This window comes from Balaenoptera musculus, chromosome 20 (assembly GCF_009873245.2).
Source record: "Balaenoptera musculus isolate JJ_BM4_2016_0621 chromosome 20, mBalMus1.pri.v3, whole genome shotgun sequence".
Lineage (NCBI taxonomy): Eukaryota > Metazoa > Chordata > Mammalia > Artiodactyla > Balaenopteridae > Balaenoptera > Balaenoptera musculus.
In genome coordinates this window covers 8,826,207-8,847,944 of record NC_045804.1, presented here as the reverse complement: position 1 = coordinate 8,847,944, position 21,738 = coordinate 8,826,207, and the positions used below count along the sequence as shown (strand labels likewise).

At 58.7% G+C, this 21,738-nt stretch overlaps 1 protein-coding gene across 6 annotated transcripts in view; it reads right to left on the bottom strand.

The window, feature by feature from the left end:
• Positions 1–21,738, bottom strand: part of SEPTIN9 (septin 9) — a 166,172-nt gene that overhangs the window by 48,944 nt on the left and 95,490 nt on the right. Inside the window, exon 1 of one of the 6 annotated variants that reach the window (XM_036836230.1) lies at positions 7,111–7,324. The exons of the other annotated variants lie outside the window; for them this stretch is intronic. The gene's annotated coding sequence lies outside the window, so the exon portion shown is untranslated. Of the gene's footprint in view, positions 1–7,110; positions 7,325–21,738 lie in introns of those variants that run through there. 6 annotated transcript variants of the gene reach the window in all.

Below are 21,738 nucleotides of genomic sequence, written 5' to 3'. Positions count from 1 at the left end.
GACAGGGGACACTGACCCTTCCCAGCTGGCTTCACAAACCTGGGCATCCCCTTGTGCCAGACCCTCCCTGCCCAGGGGCCAGCAGTCCCATTTATGAGAGCTCCAGGGCCTGCAGTCCAAGCCACCCAAGTTCCCATTTTATCCAGGACACCCAGGCTTTGAGGTCAGAAGGATGGGTGTTCAAATCTGACTCCACCACCTATCAGCTGAGTGACTTTGGGTAAATTTCTTTATCTCTTGGGAGTGATTTTCACATCTGTCGAAAAGGGGAAGGGGTTCTTCCCTCACCAGAATTCAAGGAAGATGAAAAGGAAGGAGATGGCACTGAGCCATCTAAGCCCGGTACAGATGGTACAGACTGGCGCTGAGCCTGGCACCCAAGCAGACGTTCCACAAAGATGCCTCCCTGCCTCTTCTTGGTACCTCCACGGGCGTGGGAGCAGGGAAGACAGCCTGCAGGAACGCAGTGTCTGCCAGCTCTCCGGCGGAAGCGCAGAGAAGAATCAGCAGAGACTACTGATGGACATGAAGAGTTTGGATTACCGATGAGTTTCATGTAACTGTGCTTTCAAAACCTTAATGGTGGATCCAAAAGATCTTCTGGGAAATTTCTCTTTTAAAAGTACATTAAAAAAAAAAAAAAAAAGGAACAAATCCTGCAAACATAAGACTCAGTGAAAGAAGCCAAAAATAAAAGTATACTGTATGGTAACATTTAGATAAAGTTCAAAACCAGGCAAAACCTCCACTGGTGATGGAACATTTCTGTCTCCTGATTGTGGCGGTGATTGCATGAACCTATGTACGTGATAGAATTTCAAAGAACCATACACCCCAAAAAGGGGGGCGCCTGTAAAACCGGTGAAAACTGAGTAAAGTGTGTAGCTGAGTTAACATTCTTGTACCACCGTCTGCTTCCTGGTTTTGATATGTACTGTGATATGTCATTAGGGGAGAAGCTGAAAAGGGTACACAGGAACTCTCTCCTATTACTTTTGCAGTTTCTGGTGAGCCTAAGATTATTTCAAAATAAAAAAATATTTTTTTAAGTACATTCAAGGGAGCTCCCATCTAGTTGCTAAAGGGGATACTGCCTGATTCACGAATCGCGCAATAAAACCACTTCGCTCTTTCACACACCCACAAAAGTATATTCAAAATGTGAGATGCCACACATATTTTATCATGATGTACCAGTTAGAAATGGGAACTGGATGATTTCACAACCTAACTGTTCATTCCTTCATCCCATGCACACGTGTAGTGCGTGCAGGCATCTCTTCAGGTATGGGGATGGGGCTGAGCCTCACAGACAGAGGCCCTGCCCACTCAGATCCTGGCCTCAGGGAGAAGACACAAAGCGAAGGAATCTGGCAACAATTAGCAAGGGCCAGCGGCGCCTGAGAACACTGCACTAAGGCTGTTCTTAGAGAATCCGAAGAGAGGCCCCACCCCTGTGGGAAAGCAGACCTTCCAGGCTGAGGGACCTGCAGGCAAAGGTCTGGCAGCAAAGCCTCAGGGGAGCCTCAGGGAAGTCGTTCAGGAAGCCAGGGGAGGTGTGAGCTGCGGAGGGGCAAGTGATGAGGCTGGAAAACTATCACTACGTGTCATCTGGGCTGTTTTTCCAGACCCCAGGATAGGATGATCACAGCGGTCAGGGGGCAGAGATTTGCTCACCTGGGCCCTACGCAGCTCGGAAAATGACTATTTCATGGCCAGAGACAAGAGCCTAACTCTTGTAAGGTGCTGGCCACGGGTGCTGATGGGGAAAGGCAGGGCTTGCAATCGGGCGGCACCTGCAGAGGAAGCCTCCACCCAAGGCAGGACACCTGGCACTTTCCCATCTCTTATCTCAGGCCACGGCCTCCAAGCCTGGGCATCCTCTGGTCCCCGGGGCTCCCAGGGCTGCCAAGGCAGGGGCACCTGGAAGATGCTGCAGCAGCTGTTCCTCCAGCTCCCCGCACCGCCCCCCAAGGCCAATCCGCTTTTCTCCCTGGCAGTCCACACCCGCAAACCTTCCACCACCACCAGGCACGCCCTGGCCATGCAGGCTCACTTCTCTGGGCCTCAGTTTCCTCACTTGCAAATCAAGCAGATGAACCCTGGAGTCTCTTGCAGCTAAAGAGTTCTAAGTCTAGGGGGGAAAAAAGCCACAAAAAGGAGGCAGGTGCACAAGCCCACACCCTTGCCTTCGTCTGTATAAAAGGGAAACAGGGCTTCCCTGGTGGCGCAGTGGTTGAGAATCTGCCTGCTAATGCAGGGGACACGGGTTCGATCCCTGGTCTGGGAAGATCCCACATGCCGCGGAGCAACTGGGCCCGTGAGCCACAACTGCTGAGCCTGCGCGTCTGGAGCCTGTGCTCCGCAACAAGAGAGGCCATGATAGTGAGAGGCCCGCGCACCGCGATGAAGAGTGGCCCCCGCTTGCCGCAGCTAGAGAAAGCCCTCGCACAGAAACGAAGACCCAACACAGCCCCAAAAAATAAATAAATAAATAATAATTAAAGGTGTTAAAATAAATAAATAAATGTATTAATCTTAAATGAATTAAAAAAAAAAAAAAAAAGGGAAACAGTTTCACAACTGGCTTCTTTCCTGCCCTGCCTGGGGGAGCATCCTGTGGACTCCAGGGCTGGAAGCGTCTAGGGGAACCCAGAATCTTCCAGGGCTCAGGATACAGAGGGAATTCCTCCTGAATTCTTCCAGAAGAGGATCACCACTTCCTAACTGTATCTGCTTCATGCTGCTGCTGCAACAAATCACCACAGCGTGGTAACTCAGAACAACACAGGTTCCTCATCTTACAGCTCTGGGAGTCAGAAGTCCAACACAGGTTCACCGAGTTAAAACCAAAGGCTGGTTCCCTCTGGAGGCTCCAGGGAAGAATCCGTTTCCCTGCCTGTTCCAGCTCCTAAAGGCCGCTGCATTCCTTAGCTCCTGGCCCTCCCAGCATCTTCACAGCCGGCGTGGCCAGTGGAGTCTCTCCCACACCCCATCACTGATGCTGACTTGCTTCCCTCCTCCCTCCACTTCTAAGGACCCTTGTGATTACACTGGGTCTGTGTGGATTAGCCAGGATAATCTTTCTAGATTATCCTGGATAATCTCCCTATTTTAAGGCCAGCTGATCAGCAGCCTTGATTCCCCTTTGCCTTGTGACCAGACATTGTCACACGTTCTGGGGATTAGGACACGGGCATCTTTAGGAATCATCATTCTGCCGACCCCACTAACCCAGGTCCTTAAAGGAGATGAAGGGGAGGACGGCAGGCCCAGCAGGCTGCCTGCTTGTGTTCAAATCCTGGCCCCACCACTTAGTAGCTGAGGGACCCAGTTACGCACATCTGTAAAATGGGGTAATGTACCTAAGAGGGGCCGGGGGCTGCAGAAGGTCCTCTCCAGAAATTCCATCCTCAGCTCGTGACCAATGATTCTTCCAGGACAATGTTGGGGTTCAGCTCGGCTCTCCCAGCGTGGTGCTTGGCCGCCCCAGAAGGGTGACAGGCCACGGCCACAGCGATGGCGGCAGCCGGCTTGTCCGCGGTCTCCTCCCTCACCAGAACCACTGGAAGCTAGTGCAGTCTGCCCCCCTCGCTGGCTCCCTGGATGCCAAGCTCCTCCCACCTCACCGTGGGACCCTCTCGAGCACAGAGAGCCCCCTTCCACCACCGGAGAGAACTGGTCACCGCAAAGCAGCCTCGTGTCCAGCGAGATGAATTTGGGATCCCCGAGCCCAGGTCACTCCCGCTTTGTGGCAGAGAGGTCCCGGGGGTGTGGGGTGCGGGACGTGGGCGAGGGATCAGTGCTCTGCTCCTGGGAACCAGGCCACTGGTTCCTGACAGCCCAAACCACAGACCTCACTTCTCTCCCAGCGGTCTTACTTTCCAACCACTGCTGCATCAGGCATCCACGCTGGACAGGCCGAGGGGCCCCACGTCACAGCATCACAGTAGCTGCCACACAGGGAGGCATAGAGAGAGAGAGGGGTGTTGGGCTGTGTGGCCTTGGGGAAGTCACTCTGCCTCTCTGGGCCTCTCATTTCCTCCTCCATAAACTGTGGCATCAAGGCCAGGGGATCCCATGAATCGTACCTGGATGCATTGCCTCCTGCACCCACAGAGGACAGAGACCAGCTCACCAGCCCCTTCCAGCTTTGGTCTGGAAGACAAAGCTTCCAGAACCCAGTGGCACCCCCCCGCCACGTAGTGGCCCCCTGGCCTTTCCCCTGGCGTCCTCCCAACACCAGGACAGTCAGCCCTCCCTGCAGGGGCATCGGCTGCCTTCAGTTGCTCCCAGGACCTGGCCTGGCTGCCGGGAAGTGGCTTTTGCCCACGCCCGCCCCAGCCTCCACGGAGAAAGGCCAGTTCTGCCAAACAGGAGGCCGTAGGTGGCAGGGGCCAAAGGGGCCAAGCCATTCTCTTCCGCAGGGGCAGGAGGGAAGTGGAGGAAAGCAGGCACGTGATTCCAGCCTGCGGTTCTCAGGGGAAGGGCGAGCCGCCGCAAAGGGAAGCAGGGGCCCCGGAGCTCAGTTGTGGGGGAAGGGAAGGGACTCTGGCCTCACCCCCCCCACCCCCTGGCTCCCACCCAGGGCCTCCGACTCCTGCAGGACCCTGCCCCCATCCTATCTCAGGGGAGAAAGTGAGGCTCTCTGCGTTGCCAAATTCCAGTAATGAATCCCACATTCATTCCGTCCTCTTTGCTTATTGGAAACCCTCCCTCCGCCTTCTGGGTTCGCTCTGAACAGCTGGTCTGCAGAAGTCGGTGGAATTGAATATGCAGGGTGGCTGGAGGTGCCTGAGCAGAAGAGCTAGCTCTCCTCGCGTCCCCCGCCCACCCCTTCCTCTGAAGAGGAGGCCTCCCAGTTCCTGCCCTTTTCCTGGGAAAGCTGGAGAGGGATCCACTGTTAACTCTTTCACTTCCTGCGGGCCTCCTCCCCATAGAGGCCGGCAGGGCAGGAAGGCAGCGGGGCCCGGTGGACTCCACGGCCACCGAGCTGAGGAGCCAAGCGTGGACAGCAGAGGCCGCCGCCCTTCCCCGACGCCCCAGGCATGAAAGCGCACACGGTCAAGGCTAAGAGGACACACGCTCTGTTGGGAAAGGGTTTTTCTGCTCTTGCCCTGCACGAGGCAGACAGGGTGCGAATTTTGCAGGTGGAAGAAAGGAAGCCCCAAGAGGTTGGCGCCTCACCGATTACACAAAGGCAGGGCTCAGACACCCATGGAGCTGCTTGCAAACGTGTGCTTCTCTCAGACACGCACACAACAAATGCAAGAGGTGAAGAGCTGTGAGACGCAAAGGCACCCGCAGAACTGTAACAGTTCGTTAGCGCGAAGGCGTCCGTCTCCCCACAGCGGGCCCACATCGATCTGGTATTAATGTCTTTCTGGAACGACGTGTGGGAGACTGGGCTGTGCAGACCAGCCGCTGCTGGCACCTCTGGCCCCACCCCAAGGATGGGCGGGCCATTCCGCCTCCAAAGAGGCAACGGCTCAAGAAAGGCTGCAGCACCAGGGCCTGGGAGACGTGACTCCACCTCTGCCACTAACCCGCTGTGTGACCCTGGCCATGTCACCAGCCCTCTCTGAGCCTCAGAGACAAGAGGGAGTGAAACCAGAGGTCTGAGGAGGTTTAGGGGCTCTCGAGTCAGGCTTGCTGAATTCCAACCCTCCTCTGCCACACCCACCAGCTGTGTGGCCTTGGGCATGTTGTTTAACCTGTCTGTGCCCTGGGTTCCTCATCTGTGAAATGGGAACAATGACAGAATGGACTTCACAGGACCGATAAGAGGATTAAATGAGGTACTGTACTTACTCCCGGTAAAGAGCCCTGCGACCCTGCAGGTTCCACAGGCAGCCCTGGTTACTGACCGCTGCTGTCCCGGTCATCAGGGATCCTGTCTGGCCTTGGCAACCCGAAGCCCTGGAGAACGGAGGCGGAGCACCCCTGGTCCTCTGCTGCCCTCCTGTCCTCTAGGCCCTCTGCTGACGGCGGCCACAGCTGGAGCCCAGCCGTGGTTCCCAGTGACCCACCACCCTCCTGAATTAGCCGTCACAGAGGCACCAAGCCCGCCAAGTCCAGATCAAACCATCCCTCCTCGTCCTCATCAAACCCACGCCTTACACTCCCTCCTCCCAACGAGTCTTTACTTCATGTGTGTGTGTGATGGGAGGTTGCGGGGGGAGACACAGGGATGCCTCGGACTTGAGGATGTGAGGCTGCCAGAGTAAGCCAGGGCGGCACGGAGCTGCCCGCGGCCGAGCAGGGCCTCCCCGCAGGCCGATGGGGCCCTGCCACCCCTGCCCGCCACACCGCTCCCTCTATGTTGAATGTTCCCTGTCCCCTTCTGCCCCTCCCTCCAGCGATGCTCCCAGCAGCCCTGCCGGGAGGACAGGATGAATACGGCCCAGGCAGGGGAAGTGCGGGGGAGCCCCGGGCACACGGCTAACGGGCTGGAGCCCAGAGCCCGAGCTGGTCCTGCCACCACGCTGCGTGGCCCTGTTCTAGGGAAGCTCCTATAGGAAGCAGGCCAAAGAGGAACAGCCCGGATCAAGGGGGAAGGGGCCTGCCTCTCCCAGCGAGCAAAGGCAGCTCGGCCTGCAAACACCAAGCCAAAGGCCCTTGAACAAGTGGGAAAAGTGAGAAACACACACGCAGATGGGCTGCAGCTTAGTATTTCTCCTGCCCCACACGCACACACACACACACGCACGCGCGTGCACACGCACAGTCTGGTTTTTAAACCCAGAAGACGAGGGCTGTGCGCTGGGGAAGCCCCACCCCGCTGGTCGGGGAGGCAGCACACAAGCTTGGCTCTGGCCGTCCACGGAGCAGGGGGCGGAAGGCCCTAATTGGTACCATACGCTCGTGCAGGGAGCAGGAAGGGGGCAGGGAAGGAAGCCGACAGGCACACGAAGGGCCCAGGGAGGGCAGGCTGGGGGCCGGGAAAGAGCGGGGTGCCCTCCCACCCACCCCGCGGGGAAGGGGGTGCAGAAGGGCAGCCCGCCCCCATCGTCTGCCGATCTGTCCCAGCGTTTCCTTAGCTACAGCCTGTCGCTGGGACAGCTGGATTCCGCTCAGGGGTCAGGCTCCAGCCCGAGCCAACCCTCTCACCCCAGAACGCCAGCCGGTCGGTGCCATGAGCCGCAGCTGCTGCTTCCAGCGTGGCTGGCCGGCCCCCGTTTCAGCCTGGGGTGGCAGATGGGGCCTGGCTCACCCGCTTGTGGTAGCTGTACAGGCCTGGTCAGGAAGGCCCGGTCGTGATGGCACCGTCTCTACTCGGACCCCAGCTAGTCAAAGGGCCTTGTCCCGCCTTGCTCCCTCTGCCGAGGGACAGTGGCCACAGAGCACACATGGTCCCTCCCTCCTCCGGCCCCGCCCTGCCCGGCCAACCCTAATTTGGTTCAGGGGTTCACTCTCCTCCCTGAGCTGCCCGGAAACACTGTGTGCTTCGGGGCAGGAGCCATCAGGTTGGGGCTCAGCCTATGGCCGGGGTCTAAGGGAGGGCGCCCGGGGGCTTGGGGGGAAGGTTTCCCGGCTTGCGGACGAGGCCCACAGGAAGGGGGCTCGACTTCCTCTGAATGCGGCCGTGTTGGCAAATGTTGCAGCGTCTGTGACCGTGGGGACCAGCCGGGAACAAAGCCACACCCGAGGATGGCCAAACGCAGGGTCCTCCATAGCATTCTTGGGCTGCCCAGGCTCCGGACTTCTCATTTTGTGCAGCAGCAAATTCTCCTTGGAGCTCAGGCCATTCTGAGTTAGGGTTTTTCTATTACTCGAAGCCAAAGCCTCCTGTCGTAGCAGCTGAGAGCACAGCAGGCCAGAGCAGCAAGGGAGGAAAGGCCCTGGCCATCAGAGCAGGAGATGACCAGACTCCTGCAAAGGGCCGTCCAGACACACCGCCACCTGCCCCCACTGCCCCCTGCTCAAGCGGAGGAGGACAGAAGTTTCTGGGAGGAGGGACTCCAGGGGAGCCAGCCTCCCTCTCGAGAAAAGTGACTGTGCTCTGGGCCGTGGCTCCCAAGCCAGTAACTGTTCCTGCAGCCGCTGAGTGCCCCCCTTGATGGCTTCCAGAAACAGCATTCCATCCACAGTTGTCAGTGTCCGGAGATCCAAGAATATTCTCAGAACAGCAACTACGACCAAAGCTAACACTGAGTGAGTGCTCACTAAGTGCAGGCCCTGTTCCCAGAGTCTCACACGCAGCCCCCTTAGGTCCTCAGGGCAGCCCCATTCGAGCCTCCCTATGGCTCTCCTCCTTTAACAGATTCGGAAACGGGCACAGAGGAGCTAAGCAACTTGCCCCAGGTCACACAGCGAGAAGGGATAGAGCTGGCTCCCTCCAGAGCTGGCCCCCTTCCCTGCTAGCTTTCCAGTGTCCCCCCCGAGGAGGGGGCAGTGGCGCAGCCTGGTGGGCCAGTCTCCAAGATCATCACATTCCCATCCAGAAACCCCGGGGTCAGGGAGTAGGGCATCATCCTCAGCTCCAGGCCTGGCACAGAGGAGGGCTCAGCAGGTGAATGAATGAATGAACAGATGAATGAGAGCCTGACCATGGAGGAGAGCAACAGGGATGCAGACAGAACACAGTGAAAGTACCATTTACCACAATGGCGGTGGCGATGCCAGGCCCGCCCTAAGCCCTTTGCGTGTATGAGCAAGCTTGTTTCTCACACCGTCTCTTGAGCGGGCGTCTCTATTAGCCCATTTTACAGAGGGAAACAAAGTATGTTGGCCAAGGTCATGCTGCCCAGGAAAGGTCATGGCCCAGACACTGGCCACACTCTCACTCACACCGCCGCACAGATAACCCCCTGGAATACAAAGTGAAAGCATTCAAGCATCCCCTCCCTGCCCACCACCCTGCGCTGGGGTCCACCCTCTGCCAAAACTCCCCAGCCTGTTTCCAAGTCCCACCAGCCGCGAGATGGTTCTTCAACTGCCCATACCCTCCTAGGGCAATTTATCCCCATCCCTTTATGAGGCAAGGCTTGGGCCAAGAGTGAGGAAAATCTCCCAGTGAGGGGCGGTCTTGTCAGTGGCAGGGAGAAGTGTCAGATCCCACTTTTGTTCTTTAAAAAAAAAAATCATTTGTATTAAGTATATGTGTAGGGAAAAGACAGGAAGAAAACCCCAAAACGTGAACAGTGCTTATTTCTGCAGAATGCAATTATAACTGATCGTCTTATTTATGGCTTTCGAAGTAAATTATTTTTGTGGTAAGGAGGCATAATTTTTAAAATCGCAGTAAAATTGTTTTTCAACCGGGAAGATGGATGCTTCTTAGCTTCTCAGAAGTCCAAACACCTGCCCACTGTATCACCTAGACAAGTGGATGGAACGTTCCAAGGATCTGTCAGCCAGGCACTGGGCTGGGTCTTCCCCGGGTGGCTCCGAGGGGCCAGGACCCTCCTCCACGTGCAGAGCTGAGTCCTGGCTCTGCCGGCCCTGCCATGAGGTTACTTCCGCTGGGTTGCAGGGAGGATATGGGTTCAACCGGAGTTTGTGTCAACACAGCTCTGCTTTGTCCACAGCCTGGTGGCCCCCCCCCCCGACTCCACCCGGCATGACAACCCCGGGAAAAATGTTAGCAGGGAGGGAAGACACTGTGGGTGTGATGCGAGAGACTTTCCAGGGACAGATCTGTAAAAACTCCACTGTGCCCAGCCCTCTAGGAGGACTTGAGGCCTCCACTGCCCCCTACTGACCAGCCGAGGCTCAGAGAGGAAGCTGGAGGTAGAGTGCCCTGTGAGACCACAGCTGGGGGCAGTGGCACCACCGGGGCAGGGAGTGGAGCTGGGGGCCCTGGGAGGGCAGCTTCTTACCTGGACCAGCTCTTGTCTCCAAAAAAGTCACTGTTCCTCCTTCTCTCGCCACAAAATGAGGCTGCCTGGGATTGAACACCGACTTCCCGGGTGAGAAGGCCCGGCTCTGCCTGGGCAGTGCACCCCACGGCCAAGCCCTCGAGAGCAGGCTCCCAGGGTCTGCTGTTGCCGCGGAAGAGGATGTGGGGCGTCGACAGAGCCCAGAAGCGCCCACGCTCAAGCCCGTTCCCGGGCTGTGCCGGGAAAGGATCTGACAACTGTGAGTGGTGGGGGGATGGGACAGGGGTGGTCACAGCTCTGCAGCAGGAGAGAAAGCAGGCAAGGAGAGCTCTCGTCCACTGTCCTAGTGACCGTCACGGCTCCAGGCTGGCCTGGACCACCCTGATGGGCCAGGCTCCTGCAAGGCACGTACAAGCTACGAGCCTCAGTGGGAAGGAAGGCAGGCCGCAGCCAGCACGCTCAGACCCTCCATTCGCCCTGTGCGGGGACAGTCAGGCACAGAGACGGCCCTGGCTGGGCCCCGTGATGTCGCAGCCTCACTCCTCCTGAACAACAACGGGGGAACGAACGGTACTCGTGTCATGGGACGAAGCCCAGCTCACAGGTGAGTGGTGATGCCGGGCTTCCCTGGCTCCACGAGCAGCCGGCACAGCAAGACCACCCACAACCCTGGAGGCGAACCCCGAAACGGCAGCACAGAGTGGGTACCAGAAGCCTGCCCCCAATCGGCCCCCGCCCGCCGTGTGGCCACCGCACGCCCCTCCCGTCTCTGGACCTGCGTCCCATCAGCTCTCAGGATCTCTGCGTGGCTTCCGCCCTCACTGCTTAGAATGCCAACAAACCCTGCCGACGCCTTCCTCGCCGGCTCCATCCCTCGCCAGCTCGTCTCCAGCCTTTTATTCCCCAAACCCTTCCTCCTCCAGGAAGGAGACTGTCCCCAAACATATCCCCTAAGAGGCCACCCTTTTCTGATCACAGAAAACTGAAACATGGCTTCCAGCCTTCCTGGCCCCTCCAAGAGGACAGACATCACCTGGGTGCCCGAAGCCCAGAGCAGCCCATCCACATCAACGTGCCATGGCCTTTTCTGAGGTCCCCTCGGATTCTCTGCCACCACCCCAACGATGCAATCATCCCGCAGCTCCTCCACCAACGGAGCCACGGCAGCCCAGGCGTCCGGCAACTTCCACACACAGCTCGCGCCGGTGCCAGCCCAGCGCTCCGCCAGGTGGCTGCAGGAACCAGTGGGCAGCCCAGGCAGGGCCCGTGAGTGCTGGCGGCAGCGGCAGAGACAGCGAGCCTTCCACATGTGCCCACTGGCCCGGTCAGGCCGCGGGTGGACGTAGCTAACAGCCACCAACCCACACGCTCAGCCTCGGGAAGCAGCCACATGGGGCGAGAGGCCTGCCAGGACGCGCCCATGAAACGTGGCCGATGCTGTCAACAGTAGCAGCACTTAGCATCTATCATACACTGACTGTATGCCCAGGGCTGCGCCATGGCCATCTCTTACGTTATCCCGTTAAATCCCCACATGTGTCCCCCATCTACAAACGATGAGATGAATTCGGAGTAGTTAAACAACCAGCCTGGAAGAGTCAGTGGCAGAACCAGAATCTGAACTCAGGCCCGGCTCCAGCCTCCCTCCTTCTGCCTTCCTTGAGCCCATCAGGCGCTGGCCAAAGTAGGCGCTTAGTAAATATTCGTCAACTGCTGAACCCCGCCAGCTGGGAAGCACTCCCTCCCTCCACTGACATCCCACCCCCGCCCCCATGCTTCCAGCATTCTCCCTTCCAGCACTGCTGTCTGCAGCCCAGGCTCTTGCTGTGTGACCGGGGTCAGTGCACTAACCTCTCAGGGCTGCATCTTGAAAATGAGGACACAGCAACACCAGACTGCTTCAAAAGGTCATTGAGGGGCTTCCCTGGTGGCGCAGTGGTTGAGAATCTGCCTGCCAATGCAGGGGACACAGGTTCGAGCCCTGGTCTGGGAAGATCCCACATGCCACAGAGCAACTGGGCCCGTGAGCCACAATTACTGAGCCTGCGCATCTGGAGCCTGTGCTCCGCAACAAGAGAGGCCGCGATAGTGAGAGGCCCGCGCACCGCGATGAAGAGTGGCCCCCGCTTGCCACAACTAGAGAGAGCCCTCGCACAGAAATGAAGACCCAACACAGCCATAAATAAATAAATTAAAAAAAAAAAAAGTGTCTTCTCTTGGGGAGACCATTTGTAAAAAAAAAAAAAAAAAAAAAAAAAAAAAGGTCATTGAGGGCGCACAGCTTTCCTTGAACCCCGCATACGCTTCCCCCACCCGCCTTGCGGGGTAGAGACGCCTTGCGGGGTAGAGACGGTTAGTTCCCCTTTTCCTAGATAAGGAAGCTAAAAGGTTCTGGAAGGCACCCAAGGTCACCCGGTTTGCAAGTGGGTGCACGGAGCTCAGAGCCCACACTCCTGTTTGTCAGTGGACCAGCCTACTGCAGTCACTGTATCAGTTGGGCCTGCTGGGCCATCCTGCTGGTGCTCAGAGGTGGGGCCAGTTCTCATACCTCACACTTCCTCACCAGTATCCCCCTGGGGCCCTGCAAAGGCCCTCAGGTCAGAGGTCCCACTTGAATCCTGGTGCCTGCTGTGTGACTATGGGCCAGCAACTCAGCCTCTCTGTGCCTCCTGAGATGCTATGAGGGCTACAGGAGATGCATGGAGAGCAATGAGCCCAGTGGCTGGCACCCTGGAAAGGCTGGACACGTGGCAGGTGTGGGGTAGGGATGACAGAGACTAGGATAAATGGATCAAACCAAAAAGGCAGACGAGCCTGGGGTGGGATGCTGATTAAACCAAGCCGAGCTGATCGGGACTCTGAAATGTCAAGCAGAGCTCCAAACAGCAACCGAGGTAGGGCCTGGGGTGACAAGGCCCTGGGTGCTGTCCAGGGCCCACTCTCCCCACCCCTCGCCCGCCTGGTCTCCTCATATTCTGCAAATGGGATCACTCAGGGTCGCCCGTGGTCTCTCCCTCACCCAAGGCAGACGTTGCCGAACCAGAGCAGAAGGTTCTCCTCCTGGCCTCAGAATCCTTCTCAACACAGTGCTTCAGGCAGCCACGACCCAGGGACCGGAGCCAGCCCTGCACTTCAAACGCATTCACCCAGCTTCACCAAGAGCTAGAGCCGGGCCGGCCGGGGGAGGTGAGGCGGTGTATCCCCCATAAGGAGTAGGACGCCCGGCCCCAGACACTTCTTCCTCTGGGGGCTTCCGGAACTCACCCTGCCCTCTCGGTTCCCATGGTTCTACCCTCACTCAGCCTCCCAGAACCTCAGGCTGGGCAGGCTTCAGGGCCCGCTCCCGTCCCTTCCCTTCTGTTCCACTGTCCACCCGCGCTGGATTAGTCCCCCAGAAACACCCCCCTCATCCTTCCTGAGGCACCTTAGTTGGTTGGTGGTTTTAGGGCCGCCCCTCATCTGATAGGGCTCCAGTGGCCTGAGCAGACAGGCCCACTCCACACTGAGTTGCACCCACGGGTGTCGTTCCCACCTCCAGCCTTTGCTCAGCCGGGAGCTCAGCCTCCCTGGGGACTCCGACTCACAGGTACTTCTCTCTCTGCCTCTTACTTGTGCCAGCCATCGCTGCTCAAGGCTGTCTGCTGAGTTATGACAATGCCCCTTTGCCCTCTGTCCTAATTTGGCACCAAACCTCCCACTTTCCAAGGCCCCCCAGATGCCACTTCTTCCAGGAAGTCTTCCCTGATTGTTCCAGCTGGACAGAGCCCGCCCTTCGGTGCTCCTCTAGCACTCAGTAGGCACCCAACAGGCATGAACTGGGCACCGCCGACATGTCAGGCCCTGGGGACACAGCCAGCTTCCCCAGACCTCCTGGAGCTCACACTCCGTGTGAACAAATCAGTGGTAAGAGTCTTGGGATCCCACATAAGCAAGCAGACAAGTGTATAAGCAGGGACCCAAATGAGGCAGCCAGGAAAAGATGTGGGGAATGATGTCCCAGGAAGGAACAGGCTTGCTGGGGACAAACGTCTGTGTCCCCAGGAGCAGCCAGGCCAGGGGGTTGCAAACCCATGAGCAGGGAGTAGGTGTCCCAAGTACAGGAGGCACCCACGGGGAGGTTTAAGCTAGGGAGTGATCTGAACCGATTCTCCATCCAGGAAATCACTGGGACTGTCAGGCTCACCATGTCCAGCCCACGCACACCTCCAGGGGGCGTCCTTCACACACATTACAGGTGTGGACGCTCCTGGGGAAGGCGTAGGGGCCTTGGGGGCCACTGTGGGGAGCAGACCGCAGCGGGCAGTTCGGGGCGGACCGTCTCCCAGGCCCGGGGCTGGAGCAGGCAGACAAGGGGGCGCAGATCTGGGTCTGTTTTGGAGACGGCTGTGCCTGGTGGATGATTCCCAAACTTCTGAGGCCCAGGCAACTTGGTGGGCGGATAGGGTGCTGTTTCCCAAGCAGGCGGCCGGGGGTGTGGACTCAGGAGGAAATGGCTGAGCTGGGCTGTGCTGGGCTGAGAAGGCTGGGAGGCGCCCAGTGCAGCTCAGGGAGGGGTGGGCCTGAGGAGGCGACTCTGGAGCCGCCCCCTTCCCCTGCCCCCCATCCCCGGAACCCTTGCTCATCCCCATTCACTGTTCTGTGCCACGCCCACCTGGGTGAACACAGACCCTAACTTCTCAGAGGGACCGCCTCCCCTCACGTCACACCTCCTCCTAGATGAGGACACACAGGCAGGAGGCCTGGGTCTGTCCAGACCACAGGACCAGGGGCGGGCAGAGCTGGGCTACCGCTACACTTTCCGGCTCCAAGCTACACAGAGGGCTGTGCTCCAGGCATAGACCCCGAGCACGGTGCAAATGTCTGCTGGACGGGTTGCGGGGTGGGGGAAGGACGGGGTGGGGGGGGGGGGTGGACCTGTGCGTAACTGGAGGATCGTGCGCAGGGCTGGGGAGGTTGCTTGACCGCATATGGAAGTGCAGTGTGCAAAGTGGACGCTCTGCCCCGAGTGAGCTCTCCCTCCATTCCCGGGAAGTGTGACCACCGCCCCCCCAATCCTGCTCCCCCCCGCTGTTCCTGGCGCCCTGCCCTCCCCCAGAGCAGGCTGACCTGCACCATGTGACCCGGGCCTGGGAAGATGGACCCGGCTGTGGGAGGTCGTGTTGCCTGGGGACTGAGCGTGCAGGAGGACCCAGCTGCACAGGAAGCCGGGCCAGAGGCCTCCAGAAGCCTCAGGGTTTCGCAGGCTGGACTCCAGGGTCTGCTGCGTTGGGGCCCTCTTCTGCCTGCAGCCGGGAGCCCTTGACCCACACCTGCAGGCTCCAGAGATCCAGGAGGGGGGATGTGGCTGTGTCCCCAGGGTGGCTGCCCACCCAGGGTGCGACTCTGGCTGCAGCCCCCGCCTCTGCTGGCCCCATTTTAGCCATGGGGGGGCCGCCTGTGCACAGAAGGAGCCTCAGCCGAGCTGGCTGCCCCAGGGGCACAGAGACCACGCACCTAGTTACAAACCAAAAAACCAGCCGCAGCTCTGGAGTCAAACGGCCCTGTGTTCAGAGTCAAAGCTGGATCAGCCACTTCCAGCTGTGTGGCCAGGGGCAAGTTACTCAGCCTCTCTGTGCCCCGGTACCTTCTTTACACACCGTAACAGTAACTGTTTCTAAGGTTGTTGCGCAGAAACATCCCAGGAAGCACATAAAGCTGCTTCCAGCCCAGCACTGGAGCGTGTAAGTACGCAGTAAGCGGTCACTGTGATTAATGAAAAATTAATAAAGGCTAGGAAGGGAATGACAGCCTCCCCGCGGTGTCCCTAAAATGGAAACAAATCTGTGCAGCTCTCAAAGCAGCAGAACTCAAGCCAAGGGCAGGCTCCCCGGTCTCGCTTCCAGCTCGTCAGGCAATTCCCCGGCAGAACATTCCCTCCTGGTTGCAGGCAGGGCCCAGGGCAGGACGCCACCTCCAGATAATCTCAGAGCTGGCACCGGCTTCGCAAGCACATGGTTGGACTTTCCAGATCTTTCCTCTCCTCTCTCTGACCTTCCCCTACTCACTTACCCCCAACACACTTTCTTACTCACTCTCTCCTTTCATTCCTGTTCAAAAACAAAGAATCGAGGCCAAATGTGACAGCTGGCTCCCTGGAAAAGTTTCTCTGCGGCGTGACCGGGTGGCAGTTACACTGCAGGGCGTGTGGTGGTGGGAGGGCTCCTCACTGCAGAGCCAAGGACTGGGGGCCGGCGGGGGGTGGGGTGGGGAACAGTGGGGGTCACGAGCCCCCCCCCATTAGGGCCTGGCCTGGGGCCACATCTCTAAAGCCTCCTGGGCAGACTGCACACACATGGTCACAAGCGCTGCGTCAAGTCGGCCATTTTCGGGGGTGGGGTAGTGCTTAGGGTTACGGCTAGGTTCCTGAGCAATCAGTACACAGAACTTTCAGGGCAACTGAAGCTTCTCATCTTCTACCCACGGCGTAGCCAGGAGGCAGATGTGACCTCAGAGCCCACAGGTCTTCCCGGTGTCCACCCTGGAGCCGAGCCCTGACCAGGGTCCCAGAGGGAGGAGGGAAAAGCCTTAGAAGGCGCGGGGGAGGGGTTAGAGCCACGTTAGTAACTTTCTCTGCAGAGCTGCCCCCACGCCTCCCCCACAGACCCTGGTCCCCAAAAGGCTGGGTTTGGGCCCAGGAAGCTGCATTCGGATTCAGAGGTGCCCGTCGTGCTTTGGAAATACAGGCCTGGAGGGTAGAGCTCGGACCCAACAGGTAATAAGAGTGCCCTCTGCTGTGGGGTCTCACCCCGTGGGTATCAGCTTCCCCATGTCCACGTGGCCAGCAGCCTCGCTCCCTGGGACCAACCCCAAGCAATCCTGGGGAAGGAAGGGCTGCAGGGGTAGGCGAGGGTGGGGGGAGATAGTTTGCCAGGGTGCCCTGGCCCCTCCAGGCCCTTACTCTCACTCAGCTGCTCCCACCTCGGGCCCCCAGGCAGAACTCTGGGGACCTGCTCCCGAGGCCCAGGCCAGAAATGAAGGGAACTGGGGACAGAAGCTCCCCTCCTCATCCCCTGGGCCGTGCTGATGGGCTGACCTCCCAGAAAGCCGGGCGGTGGCCGCTACTGTCCTGGCCGCCCTGCCCGGCCCCGACGGAGCGTTGACGAGAGTGAAGATGCTGTGTTTCCAACTGCTTCTCCACCTGCCTCTCCTTCTCTCTGATGCCCTGAGGGCACACCACCACCCCCACCCCGTCCGCCCGCCCCCCCCCCCCCGCCATGGTGTCCAGCAAGCATGGGCAGGGCCTGGGCTGTCCAAAGTAATGGCAATCAAGAGCTGAGCCAATCCCTGGGAGTAAGACCTGTGCCCTAGTGAGGTTAGTTAGAGGAAGCCCCCAGGGAGAGACGCCCGCACTCACGGGATCCCTCCTCCGCCCATCTCAGCGCCTTGCTCAGCCCAATCAGGGGAACCACTCCAAGCCCCAGAAAGATCAATAGCCCGGGCGAGCCCGCAGAAGCCACGCTGTACATAAGGACAGCCTCTCTGGGACCCGCAGGGACCTGCTCCAGGGCGAGGGAGGGACGACGGTCTCCCCCTCTTCCAGTGCCGACCAGGAGACTACAACCAGGGGTCTTAATTCAGCCCCTCCCAACCAAGAAGGCACACCGCCCCTCTGCTCCGCCCCCAGCCCAGCCAGCACATCTCTGGCCGGTTCTTCAGCAACACTCAAGCTGGTCTTGTGCGGAGGAACGGGATGGGGAGGGGAAAGAGGAGAGAGGATGAGACAGGCTGGGCCGGGCCGGGCTGGGCTGGGGTGGTGGCAGCAGCCACAGCAGGTTCCCTGCAGCTGTGATCGGGCGAGAAACGGGACTTCCCATCTGCTCCCACTCACCCCGGACAAACAGCATCTTACTCCAAAGTCCAGGGCAGCTGAAGGGCTGGAGGAAGAAGGGGAGTACCAGAGTCCCTCCTTTCTAACTGGAGTTTTCTTTTCTTTCATTTCATCATCTCATGGCACCTTTTGAAAGAAAGAGGCCAGAGGAGGGTGCCAGCCTAGGCTGCTCCACACCCCAGCCCAAGCTTCGGGGCAGGGATCCAGCTTCATGCCTCAGCCCTGGTCCCCAGCCCTGAGTGGCCAGCGCCCAGCAGAGAGCTCCATCCCCCAGGGTTCAAATTCAGACTATTAACAACTGGGGGGACCTTAGGCAAGTGGCTGGAGCTCCCTGTGCCTTGATTTCCTAATCTGGAAAATGGGGTAATGAGAGCGCCTGGAAGCTAGCCTTATCCTGCTGGAGTTGTTAGGCTGGTGGTTATTATCAACCAATCGGCCTCCTTCTCCAGCTGAGATAAGGATTTCCCTCATTGTTGCCACAGGGATCTGGACCTGGATGGACCTGGAAAGTCTTCCAGTTTCAAAGTTCCATCCGGAAAGTGCTTGTGCCAGCTGGCCCGCGCAGGGGCCAGGGAAGGGGAAAGCCAAGGGAGGAGCGAAGCATGCGGAAGGAAGGAACAGCCAACAGCGAGGGCCCCCGCCAAGGCCGCACCAACCGCGCAACAGGAAGGCGGCTCAGAACACTCCCCCAGCCCCCCCAAGCCTCATCTGGATACTGAGGCGGAACGGTCCCGGACCTTCTGGGTCCAAACAGAGCCACCCACCACTGGAGCCAGAAGTCTCACTGGCTTGAAGGCCCAGGTGGGGCTGCCCAGGCATCACGGGGGCAGGTACCAAGGCCGGGGGACCCACGCCACCCACGGAGAGCACAGCGCAACTACCTGCCCCGAACAAGCACGTATAATAAGCAAGGGCTTGGGGCAGGGGGGTGTGGGGAGGCAAACTTGCTGCTAAATTAAATATCAAGAAATTCAGCTTCCAACTCACTGACCTAGGCTCTCTCGCCTGAACAGAAAGCCTATTGACAGAGCCACTAAATAAACCACACCCCCTCCCGAAAAGCTGGGATTGGGATTCAAGGTCCGCCCCCGTTCCTGCACCAGCTGGTCTATACAGCTGCCCTACAGCCTCTGCCCAGCCGCCTGTCACCCACCTGAGAGACACAGGAGTGGCCAGGCCCCCCGGCTGCCACAGGAAGAAGCGGGGCTGCGCCTCCCCGCTCGGCCTCTTCCATCCCAGCCTCCCCAGCCCCGCCCCCCACCGGAAAACCACAGCCCCCCCGCCATGTCCTGGGGCTCCCAGGCCGAACTCACCTGGTGGGGGCTGGGGACAGAGGTGCCTGAAACCCAGGCGGGCGGTGGACGCCGACACTGCAGGGCCTTGTTTCAGGAGGTGCCCCAACCCTCTGTAACCTGAGCCCTGGACGCCTCACCAAGCCAGCTCTTCCCGTCAGGCACCAGATAGGCATTAGTCAGCAGGTAAACAGGCAGGGAGCCACAGACCTCAGGAAGGCCTGCCTCAGACCCGCATGAAGGAGAGAGGGCATCATCCCAGGGGTGAAAATAGAGCCCCCCCTCCTGGGCTGGGCCACTGGACTGTGCAAGGAAGTGGACCCGACTGCCAGGGGAACGGGCAGGGGTCACATCATGACTCAGGCATGCCCTGGGGTCACCAGTGACAATGGTGACCATGGGTGTTACCTACACCCCAGCTGGGCTCCCCATCCCCGTGCCGAGGAGGGAGTGGACACAGCAAGTTCTGCCAGAGCAGGAGGCGGCGTCTGCAAGGGTGACCCGCCCCGGGCAGGGACAGAGCCCCTCTGTTCCCACAGCAGCCTCCTCGCACCCCTCGGGGGTCCCCCAAGATCTCCTGTTTCTGCCCCGTCAGAGGTAAGGCAAGGCGTGAAGTCTGGGTGACGACAGATGAGAGGAAGTGGGCCTGGAGACAGTGACTTAGGAGAACGGGCTTCCAGGCTGGCCTTCGCGGCCCAGGGACCGGGCGACTGGGGGGCTCAGAAGAAGGGAGGGGCGGGCCGCTCCCTGTGACGTGCCAGCCAGCCCTCCCCACCTCCAAGCTGTGGCCGCCACGGTTAAAGTTCCAGCTCCTCCCGGGCCACAAGGGCCTCATCTCAGACCAGACACGCCCCCCGCAGCCGGTCCCACGGCCCTGCACGGGAAACAGGACGCACGGGTCTCAGACGATGGTCAGGACTGTGCTCCCGCCAGGGCCCGGCCGAGCTGAGGCCGCCTGGAACCGAATATGCTGTTCGGCCAGCTCAGGGAGCCCCCAGAAGGAGGGCGCTTTGGGCAGAGCATCTGGAGACCTCACTGGGATAGACAGGAAAGGAGGCCCTGCTGCATCCTCGGGGCTTTGGAGGCCAGCCGGGCAGTAGAAGCCGGGTCAGCAGGTCCGAGTGGGCAGGGCTGCCTTCCCACCGTCAGCAGAAGGCCCAGCCCAGGCCCGAGCTCTGGGCCCCCTTTATCACTCCTCTTGCTCCCACTGGATCTCTGGGTGCGCAAGGGACCCTCCTCTCCCCGTCACACTCCATTTAGGGGGGCGATGCCTCGACACAGATGCCAGACGTCCAACAGCAAAATCACAGGCTGGAAGGGTGGTTGTACTGCTCCCCCCATCCCCACCCCACCGAGCTTTCTAGAGGAGGAACGCTGCCACCAGCGCCTTCCTGCCCTCAGGCACTCCCCACCCTGCCCCACCCTCCTCACTGCCATCCCTGGCAGGTGCTGCACTCTGCAAGTTCAAAGTCCTCAGCCCCTCAAACCTCAACCCTCTTGGGGCCCAGACCAGGGGGTGCCAATTTTAAAGGGACCGCCAGAAAACTCAGGAATCAAGATACATAATATTTCAATGCAATAGTTTTTGAAAGTCAAACTTTTGCAAAAAATCCTTAATGAGCACAATCCAACAGGGCGGGATTCGGGCGAGGAGAGCGCAGCAGGGTTGTGCACGTGCCTGGCCCATCGTTCTTGAAAATGTGGATATTTGTTCATGAAGGATTTTGTGGGGCACAATTTTGATTTTTAAAAGCGTTGCATAAAAATACTATTTCTCTTGATTCCTGAGTATTCTGGCGCTCCCCCCCCCCGCCCCCCGCTAAATTTTGTGCCCCAGAGGAGTGCCCCACTTGCCCTAATCTCGGGTGTGTTCTTCTTGTTTTCACCCACCAACCTCCAGGGGTCCACACCCAAGCTCGACCTTGAACCCAGGACCACCCTGGTTAGGGTCACAACCTCCTGGTGCCAGCAATAATTCCTGAGCCGCCTCGCCTGCTTCACTTTCCTCTTTGGCCCTCACCACGGCTAATGGGCTTTATGTTTTACTGTTTGCTTTGTTTACCCTCTGCCTCTTCCCATCAGCACATAAGCCCCAGGAGGACAGGATTTTTCTCTGTATGTTCAGCACCGATGAATTCCTCAGCGCTGCGAACAGTGCCTGGTACATGTCAACGCTCAACCCTTCCTGAATAAACAAACACTCCCGGCACAATAATCTCTAGGAAATCTGATCAGGCCCTAGTGAAACACCTCTGGTGGATCGGCCCCATAACACAGCATCCAGCTCACCTCTGGCCCGGCCCGCCTTCAGCCCACCTCCTAGGCCAGCGTGTCCCAAACTGTGGGTCCTGACGCTTTAATGGGTCCTGAAGGCTAGTTAGTGGGTCATAACCAGCATTATTTTTTTACATTTAAAAAGAATACATTCGTACTAGGCAAAAGGTAGAAACAACCCAAATGTCCCTCAGCTGATGAACGGATAAACATGATGTGCTCAGTGCATAAATGGAATATTACTCAGCTAGAAGAAGGGATGCAGTCCTGACCCAGGCTACAACACGCAGGAACCATGCAACACGATGCAAAGGGAAGGAAGCCAGTCACAAAAGACCACACACTGTATGATCCCATTTCTTTTTTTTTTTTTTTTTTTTTTTTTCAATTTCAATAACATTTATTGATGGCTTCTGATGTTTGGAGGTGGGAGGAAGTACACGGAGGATGAAGAATAGGACCCATCATATATGGGAAATCCAGG